The 10,475-nt window shown below is 22.3% G+C and overlaps 1 long non-coding RNA gene across 1 annotated transcript; it reads left to right on the plus strand.

The window, feature by feature from the left end:
• Positions 1 to 6,282: 6,282 nt before the first annotated feature.
• LOC148761077 (uncharacterized) lies at positions 6,283 to 8,112 on the plus strand. Its single transcript, XR_016028626.1, has 3 exons — positions 6,283 to 6,383; positions 7,001 to 7,076; positions 7,936 to 8,112. It is a non-coding gene; the product is annotated as an uncharacterized LOC148761077 (long non-coding RNA).
• Positions 8,113 to 10,475: the final 2,363 nt, after the last annotated feature.

Genomic DNA, 10,475 nt, shown 5'->3' on the forward strand with positions numbered 1-10,475 from the left:
ATTTAAGTTTCAACTCGTGTCATAAGAATAAAAAATAAAATAATTTTTTATAAGTAACAAAAAATAAAATAATTAATTGAATAAAGTAAATAATGACTTGCCAAAATTATTGAGGGATCCAAAATTATTTTCACAAAGTGGATTAATTTTAAATAATTATAAACACATAAGATAAAAAAAGTAGTAATTAAAATGGAAGATAATTTACAAAGTTTCATCATTAAAATTAAGAAAATTTTAATAAATGTAATTAATATTCATTTTATTTTGACTTTAAAAAATATTCATTTTATTTTAATAATTTTATTATATAAATTATGTAGCTTATGAATAATTACTTTCAATACATTACATTTTCTCAATTTTAATTTTATTTTGTTATTAGAATCATCAAAATATGATTATATTAATATTAGCATATATTAAGATATAAAAAATCAAATGTTTTCAAAAAATTAAAAATTATTTAAATAAAAAGTTTTGCTTAGTAAGATATGAGAAAACATTTTTAAAATATTGATATTTAAAAATAATTATTTTTAATTTATTATTATTACTATTATTTATAGTATTTTCAAATTTAAAATTACTATTTTTACTATTATTATTTTTATTTTTAATATTATGTAATTTAAAATTATTTTTTTATAAAAAAATTAAAATCCACACAAAGCGGCCCACCACTCTAGTCATTTGGTATTTATTGTTTCATAAAGTGCTTAAGAATTAAACTTGACAAATTATGTACCAAAACAAATAATTTTAAATAAATAAAATAAGTGGGGGGCCATTCCCTAATAATTTTAAAAATTTTATAATTACTTTTATTTTTAAAAAAAATTATAATTTTGTTCTTAAAAATAATTTTAATATATTTTTATTTTTTAAAAAATTTATAATTTTATTTCTACAATAATTTTTTATTTAGTGAGATGCCTCACAATAATTAATCAACAATTAATTTTAATAGAATTAAAATAAAAGTTTATATTTAATGCATTGACAATACCAAATCATACCACATCATCATAATGATAAATTTAAATTTTGTAAAGACTTAAAATTAAACATTAAAATATTTTTTATAATTAATAAAATAAAAAATAAAATATTTTTACTTCTCCCTAAACCTTTTTTCACATTTTTAAATTTCATTCTTTAAAAACTTAAAAAAAATTAAAATTCATAATAAATAATTAAAAAAATTAAAAATATGTTAAAAACATAAAAAATCTTTCAAATTTTTGAAAAATCTCTTAAAAACCTTAAATATGCTTAAAAGTATCTTTAAAATGCTTAAAAATTCATAAAAAAGCGTTAAAAATACTTAAAAAAACATACAAAATCTTTAAAAAATGACTTAAAAAATCTTCAAAATCTATAAAATTCCTTGAAAACACCTTAAAAATACTTTCAAATACATGAAAAAACCTTTAAAATACTTAAAATTACCTTAAACATTCTTAATAAGAGCCTAAAAATACTTTAAAAAAAAACTTAAAAATCCTTAAAATTTGTAATAAATAATTAAAAAAAATTAAAAATCCCTTAAAAACATAAAAAAATCTTTCAAATTTATTGAAAAATCTCATAAAAACTTTAAATATGCTTGAAAGGATCTTAAAAATACTTAAAAATTCATTAAAAAAAACTTCAAAAATGCTTCATTAGACTACAAAAATTTTTAAAAAATACTTAAAAAACTTTACAAACACTTAAAATTCCTTGAAAACATCTTAAATATCCTTTAAAATCAATAAAAAAATCTTAAAAATACTTCAAAAATATTTAAAAAATGGCTTGAAAAACTTTAAAAATCCATAAAATTCCTTGAAAACACCATAAAAATCCTTTGAAATCCATAAAAAAATCTTAAAATTCGTAATAAATAATTAAAAATATAAAAATCTCTTAAAAACATTAAAAATCTTTCAAATTCCTTAAAAATCTCTTTAAAACCTTAAATATGCTTAAAAGGATCTTCAAAATACTTAAAATCTATGAAAAAAGTCTTAAAAATGCTTCAAAAATCTTTTAAAAATCCTTTAGAAAACCTTAAAAAATCCTTCAAATTCTTTAAAAACACCTTAAAAATCCTTTGAAATACATAATAAAAAACCTTTAAAATGCTTAAAATTACCTTCAACATCCTTAAAGAGAGCAAAAAAATCTTTGAAAAAAACTTAAAAATCCTTAAAATTCATAATAAATAATTAAAAAAATTAAAAATTCCTTAAAAACATAAAAAAAATTTGCAAATTCCTTGAAAAATATCTTAAAAACCTTAAAATGCTTAAAAGGGTCTTAAAAATTCTTAAAAATCCATAAAAAAAACCTTAAAAATGCTTCAAAATACTTCAAAAATCTCTAAAAAAATAATTTAAAAAACCGTAAAAATCTTTAAAATTACTTGAAAACACCTTAAAAATCTTTTGAAATCCATAAAAAAACCTTTAAAATGTTTGAAATGATTAAATATCCTTAAAAAGAGCCTAAAAATTCTTGAAAAAACCTTAAAATCCTTAAAATACATAATAAATAATTAACAAAATTAAAAATCTCTTAAAAATATAAAAAATCTTTCAATTTTTTTTAAAAACCCCTTAAAAACTTTAAATATGCTTAAAAGGATCTTTAAAATACTTAAAAATCAATAAAAATAATCTTAAAATTACTTCAAAAGACTTCAAAAATCTTTAAAAAATATTTTAAAAACCTTTGAAAATTCATAAATTTTCTTGAAAATACCTTAAAAATTCTTTGAAATCCATAAAAAAAACCTTAAAATGCTTAACATAAACTTAAACATCCTTAAAAAGAGCCTAAAAATCCTTGAACAAATCTTAAAAAGTCCTTCAAATTCGTAATAAATAATTAAAAAATAAAAATTCCTTAAAAATATAAAAAATCTTTCAAATTCCTTGAAAAATCTCTTAAAAAGCTTAAATATGTTTAAAAGGTTCTTAAAAATACATAAATTTCCAAGAAAAAAACCCTAAAAATTATTCAAAATACTTCTAAAATCTTTAAAAAATACTTTAAAAACTTTAAAAATTCCTTGAAAACACTTTAAAAATCTTTTGAAATCCATAAAAAAATATTAAAAATGCTTAAAATGAACTTAAACATACTTACAAAGAGCTTGAAAATCCCTGAAAAAACCTTAAAAAATCATTAAAATTCGTAATAAATAATTAAAAAATTAAAAATCTCTTAAAAACATCAAAAGTCTTTCAAATTCTTTGAAAAATCTCTTAAAAATCTTAAATACGCTTAAAAGGATTTTAAAAATACTTAAAAATCTACGAAAAAAACTTAAAAATGCTTCAAAATGCTTCAAAAATCTTTTAAAAATCCTTCAAATTCCTTGAAAACACCTTAAAAATCCCTAAAATCCATAAAAAATATTAAAAATGCTTAAAATGACCTTAAATATCCTTAAAAAGAGCCTAAAAATCCTTAAAAATTTAAAAAATCTTAAAATTCGTAATAAATAATTAAGAAATGAAAAATCCCTTAAAAACATAAAAAAATCTTTTAAATTCCTTTAAAAATCTCTTAAAAACCTTAAGTATGCTTAAAAGGATCTTAAAAATGCTTAAAAATCCATAAAAAAAACTTTAAAATGCTTGAAAAGAATTCAAAAATCTTTAAAAAATGCTTTAAAAAACCTTAAAATCCTTAAAATTCCTTGAAAATACTTTAAAAATCCTTTGCGAACTATGAAAAAAATCTTAAAAATGCTTTAAAAGACTTCAAAAATCATTAAAATCTACTTCAAAAAACCTTTAAAATCCATAAAATTCCTTAAAAACACTTTAAAAATATTTTGAAATACGTAAAAAAACTTAAAAAATACTGAAAATGACCTTAAACATAGTTAAAAATAGCCTTAAAATACTTGAAAAAAACTTAAACAATCTTTAAAATTTGTAATAAATAATTTTAAAATTTAAAATCCCTGAAAAACAGAAAAAATCTTTCAAATTCTTTGAATCTCTTGAAAACCTTAAATATGATTAAAAAGATCTTAAGAATGCTTAAAAATCTATGAAAAAAACCTTCAAAATGCTTCAAAATACTTCAAAAGTCTTTTAAAAATACTTTAAAAAACCTTAAAATTCCTTGAAAACACCTTAAAAATCCTTTAAAATCCATAAAAAAAACCTTAAACTTTAAACATCCTTAAGATGAGCCTAAAAATATTTGAAAAATCTTTAAAAAATCTTTAAAATTAGTAATAAAAATTAAAAAATTAAAAATCCCTTAAAAGCATAAAAAATCTTTCAAATTCGTTTAAAAATCTCGTAAAAACCTTAAATATGCTTCGAAGGATCTTAAAAATACTTTAAAATCCATGAAAAAAACTTTAAAAATTTTTCAAAAGACTTCAAAAATCTTTAAAAAATACTTTAAAAATTTAAAAAAACCTTAAAATTCCTTGAAAACACCTTAAAAATCCTTTGAAATTTATAAAAAAAAAAAACCTTAAAAATGTTTAAAATTAACTTATACATCCTTGAAAAGAGCCTCATAATCCTTGAAAAAACCTTAAAAAATCCTTAAAATTTGTAATAAATAATTAACAAAATAAAATCCCTGAAAAACATCAAAAATCTTTCAAATTCCTTAAAAACTCTCTTAAAAACCTTAAATATGATTAAAAGGATTTTAAAAATGCTCAAAAATCCATGAAAAGCCTTAAAAATGCTTTAAAATACTTCAAAAATCTTTTAAAAATCCTTTAAAAAGCCTTTAAAAAATACTTTAAATTCCTTGAAAACATCTTAAAAATCCTTGAAAATCCATAAAAAAACATTAAAAATGCTTAAAATGACTTTAAATATCCTTAAAAATAGCCTAAAAATTCTTGAAATAACTTTAAAAAATCTTTAAAATTCGTAATAAACAATTAAAAAAATTAAAAATCTCTTGAAAACATAAAAAATCTTTGAAATTCTTTGAAAAATCTGTTAAAAACCATAAATATGCTTAAAAGGATCTTAAACAAGCTTAAAAATCGATGAAAAAAAACTTTAAAAATGCTTCAAAAGGATTCAAAAATCTTTAAAAAATGCTTTAAAAAACCTTAAAAATCCTTTAAATTCTTTGAAAATACTGTAAAAATCCTTTACAATCTATAAAAAATTCTTAAAAGTGCTTTAAAAGTCTTCAAAAATCATTAAAAAATGCTTTAAAAAACCTTAAAAATTCATAAAATTCTTTGAAAATACTTTAAAAATCCTTTGAAATACATAAAAAAAACCTTAAAAATGCTTAAAATGACCTTAAACATTTTTAAAAATAGCTCTAAAATACTTGAATAAAAACTAAAAAGCTCCTTAAAATTTGTAATAAGTAATTTAAAAATTACAATAGAAGAAAAACAGAAAAAATCTTTCAAATTCCTTGAAAATCTCCTAAAAACCTTAAATATGTTTAAAAGGTTCTTAAAAATGCTTATAAATTCATAAAAAAAACCTTAAAATGCTTAAAATGACCTTAAACATCCTTAAAAAGAGCCAAAGAAACTTGAAAAAACCTTAAAAAATGCTTAAAATTCATAATAATAATTAAAAAAATTTAAAATCTTTTAAAAACATAAAAAATGTAAAGCCCGACCTTATAAAGTACTTGTCATGACATACATGTGATGATAGCATGATTGAATGCTAGGAGAGTCTCGAAAAATTTACAAAAATAGGTATTGTACCTAGAGGTACAATAAAGTTGATTTAAGGCTCGAATTAGATCAAATAGAGAATTTGAGATAAAATTTAGGATATTAAAGTACCAGAATGGTTTAATATGGTGATTTGGAGTTCGAGGATCAATTTGGAGTCAAATCGAAATTTTTACTATCTAGGGGCAAAATGGTCATTTACCACTTGGGGACAAAATGAAAATTTTTAGAAAAGATTTTTTGACCCAATTTGACTTATTAGAGTATGATTTGAGTATTGGAGTATGATTTGAGGTTAAGAAGTGAAAAAAAATTGTAATTCCGGTATTTTTTAGAGCATAAGGGTAAAATGGTAATTTTACCACTCCAGTGGCAAAATTGTAATTTAACACCACCATGACATTTGTCAAGCTCCAGAATTCTACCTCTTATTATTTTATGCTATGGATAAATACTAGAGCATTTGTGGTGGTGAGAAAAGGCTTAAAAATTAAGTTAAAACTAGTGGACCAATAAAAATGTGACATGTGTCAAAAATTTAATATTTTTATATTGCCATTTAAAAACCAGCCCACACTCTTCCACTCAGCATTTCAAGGCCGACCAGCACTTGCATAAAAGAGAAGAAAAGAAAAGAAAAACCCTAGGGAGGAAAAACTAAGGAAAATTTGTTGAATTTTCAAGAAATTGGTGACTAAAGGTAAGATTTTTAATATTAAGCTTGAAATTCATCTTGCCCATGCATTCTTTTCCATTTTTCATGAATTAAATTCAAGTTTTCATGAGGGGCAATATGCTGGCCAGATTTGGAGAGAGAAAGTTGGTGATGAATTTAGTTTAATTTAAGGTAACTTAGTGTTTTTAGGTGTTTAGTAACATTTAGTATGAAAATTAAGCAAGAAATCCACATGCCCATTATAGAACCTATCTTGGCTGAATTTTATGGGTGAGGATTGATGATGAATTTGGTTGCTTATCATGTCATTTAGATGTCTTTGGTGCTTAGGAATACCGAAAATCGAAAACGGGTACCGAAAAATTTTACTCCCGTTGTTGGCAATTTGCACCATAATGAGGGATATTTTGGTAATTACACTTATAATAGACTTGTAGTGAAGTTTGTGCAATTTTGGGGAGTACTAGAAGTGCAATAAATTAATTAGAATCGAATTGGATGTTTAGACCGATGAAATAGTGCATAGTGCGCGATAGGCCGAACACCTCCCATTTCATTGCATGCATTCATATAGAACATAAAATAGTTTTGTAACGATTTAGCATAAGTATATTAAATTTCCTGTTGCACATTATGTATAGGTGGTGAGCCATTCGATAAGGGCAAAGGTATTGCACCCAAGGATCAAGAATAGGAATGTTGTAAATTCCCATCAAAGTGAGTAACCACTGTTCATCTTATCTATCTAAAGTATTTTTACAATCGATTTTATGATTTTAAGAATATTGAACCTAAATGAATTTTATGTTCTATGACTAGTAATCGATTTAAGGAATAATGTTTATGAATTATTTTACAATTCAATAATGTTTTTGAAAATGAGAGTATGTGGAGACCAACCTTTAATGTTGCCTATATATTTAAGTTTACGTACCAATGTTTGGAATTGATGATTTATAAACTGATACGTGATGACATATGTGGCTGGGTTTTTGAGTTGTGAAATATATAAACTGTTGTTTTCCTTTGACAGGCTGGGTAGTATTATGTTAGCCACGTTATGTTGTCAAAATTTTATTGATTGGTGGGTTATTTAATTAGCCACTGCAGTAGGCGGGTTTGCGTGGACCAGCCTATTAGAGGGGCACGATAAACCCCGTTATATTTACCTTAGTAGGAGAGGTGCGAAGGATATCTCCTAAGGTACGATAGAGTTCATTTCACGCTGAACCACCACTTGAGGATGAACTCTGCCAACGCCAGGGGATGGCTAAACTATGTTTTTATGAGTAGTTGTTAACTTAAAAACTTTGACGGACTCGGTTGAATGCCTCGGCCAATGTATCACCGAGTATATTTTTGGCATGAGCCAAGTTTTTAAGAAAATCATAAGTCGTGATGTGTATTATAATGAAATGTGTTGTTTTATATGATTTGAAACAAGTACAAAATGTTGTGGATTATGGTATGATGAAAAGTTAACTATCTCCATTTACTCGGCTTTAGATGTTAATGACGGACTTTGTTTACTCACTGAGTTTATGAAAACTCACCATTTCTTTTTTAACCATTTCAGGTTCAAGATAATCTGTAGGCAGTCAATTTCATCAAGGATTTCTTTTGGACTTACTTCCTTGGAAATCGTAGGTCTACATTCTTGCACACTTTGGGTTATCTTGGGGTCCATATGCTACTATAGGATAATTTTGAATACCTGGTTTACTGTATTACTATGTGTATGAATTTATTTTGTTTTCACGCTACAAAAATTATTTATGTATAATTCTATAAAAATTGTTTTATAAGAAAATAGAATATATTATCGAATATTTTTATTTAGTCTAATTAGTCAACTTTTCACTCCAAATGGATGATTTAGATTGCAAAAATTTATTTTTAATCGAAAATGGATATCTTTCTACCATACGTTGTATTTTTATCAGGTTTCGAAATTTTAAGGTAAAAATAACCAAAATACCCCTATGTGGTCAAAATTTTATTTTGATCGTTTTCGATCTAAAATAGTTTATATTATTTTAAAGCTCGATATTTAGTAACTATTGCTCATAGGGGAAGTGAAAAAACTAATGTAAGAGCCTTACGAAGTTTCGGTTGACATACCAGGTAATAAATGATTACCGAGACTTCGCGACGGTTGTCACGAGCTCGAAGGCAGTGCCGGGTCGTGATAAAAAATCTTTCAAATTTCATGAAAAATCTCTTAAAAAACTTAAATATGCTTAAAAAGATCTTAAAAATGCTTAAAAATTCATTAATAAAACATTAAAAATGCTTCAAAAGACTTCAAAAATCTTTCAAAAATGTTTTAAAAAACTTTAAAAGTCTTTAAAATTCTTTAAAAACTTCGCAAAAATCCTTTAAAATATAGAAAAAAAGCTTAAAAATGCTTTAAAATACTTTAAAAGTCTTTAAAAAATGCTTTAAAATTCGTTAAGATTTCTTAAAAACTTCTTAAAAATCCCTTGAAATCCATTAAGAAAATCTTAAAAATACTTAAAATGACTTTAAACATTTTTGAAAAGAGCAAAAAAAACTTGAAAAAATCATAAAAAAACCTTAAAATTCGAAATAAATAATCAAAGAATTTTAAAATCCTTTAACAACATCAAAAAGTTTTGAAATATCATGAAAAGTCTCTTAAAAACCTTAAATACTCTTAAAAGGATCTTAAAACTGCTTAAAAATCTATTAAAAAAATTAAAAAATGCTTCAAAAGACCTAAAAAATCCTTAAAAAATGCTTGAAAAAAACCTTAAACATCTTTAAAATTCCTTTGAAATCTGCTTAAAAATCCTTTGAAATTCATGAAAGGAAACCTTAAAAATGCTTCAAAAAACTTTAAAAACTCTAAAAAATGCTTTAAAAAACCTTTAAAAACTTTAAAATTCTGAAAAAAAAAACTTAAAAATGCTCAAAATGATATTAAACATACTTAAAAAGAGCTAAAAAAAGTTACAAAAATCTTAAAAAATAGTTAAAATTCGTAATAAGTAATTAAAGAAATTTTATATTCTTTAAAAACTTAAAAAATCTTTCAAATTTCAGAAAAAATGTCCTAAATACCTTAAATATGCTTAAAAGGATTTTTAAAATGCTTAAAAATCTATAAAAAAACCTTTAAAATGCTTTAAAAGACTTCAAAAATCTGTAAAAAATACTTTTGAAAACCTTAAAAATCCTTAAAATTACTTGAAAATGCCTTAAAAATCCTTTGCAATTGATGAAAAAAACTTAAAAATTCTTCAAGACTTTTAAAATATTTAAAAAATCTTAAAATTCTTGAGAAACTTCTTTAAAATGTTTTGACATCCATTAAAAAAACCTTAGAAATGTTTTAAAATGAGTTAAAATATACTTAAAAAGAGTGAAAAAAGCTTGAAAAATTCTTTAAAAATACTTCAAATTCGTAATAAATAATTCAAGAAATTAAAATCCTTTAAAAACATAAAAAATCATTCAAATTTCATGAAAAATCACTTAAAAACCTTAAATATGCTTAAAAAGATCTTAAAAATACTTAAAAATCCATCAAAAAGCCTAAAAAATGCTCCAAAATACTTAAAAAATCTTTAAAAATTGCTTCAAAAAACTTTAAAAATCCTTAAAATTCCTTGAAAAATCTTTAAAAATCTTTTGAAATCAACGAAAAAAGCCTAAAAAATGCCTTCAAAGACTTCAAAAATATTTAAAAAATGCTTTAAAAAACCTTAATATTCCTTAAAAACTCCTTAGAAATCCTTTGAAATCCATAAAAAAAACCTTAAAAATGCTTAAAATAACCTTAAACATCCTTAAAAAGTACAAAAAAAAAATAAAAAACCTTTAAAATGCTTAAAATTCGTAATAAATAATTAAAAAAAAGTAAACTCTTTTAAAAACATCAAAAATTATTCAAATTTCATGAAAAATCTCTTAAAAATATTAAATATGCTTAAAAGGATATTAAAAATACTGAAAAATCCTTTGAAATCGATCAAGAAAACCTTACAAATGCTTCAAAAAATTTCAAAAATCTTTAAAAAATGCTTAAAATGACCTTAAACATCCTTAAAAATAGCGGTGAAAAAAAATTCTTAAGCATCTTTAAAAATAGCC

This window comes from Theobroma cacao, chromosome 9, assembly GCF_053813885.1.
Source record: "Theobroma cacao isolate CCN51 chromosome 9, ASM5381388v1, whole genome shotgun sequence".
Classification (NCBI taxonomy): Eukaryota; Viridiplantae; Streptophyta; class Magnoliopsida; order Malvales; family Malvaceae; genus Theobroma; species Theobroma cacao.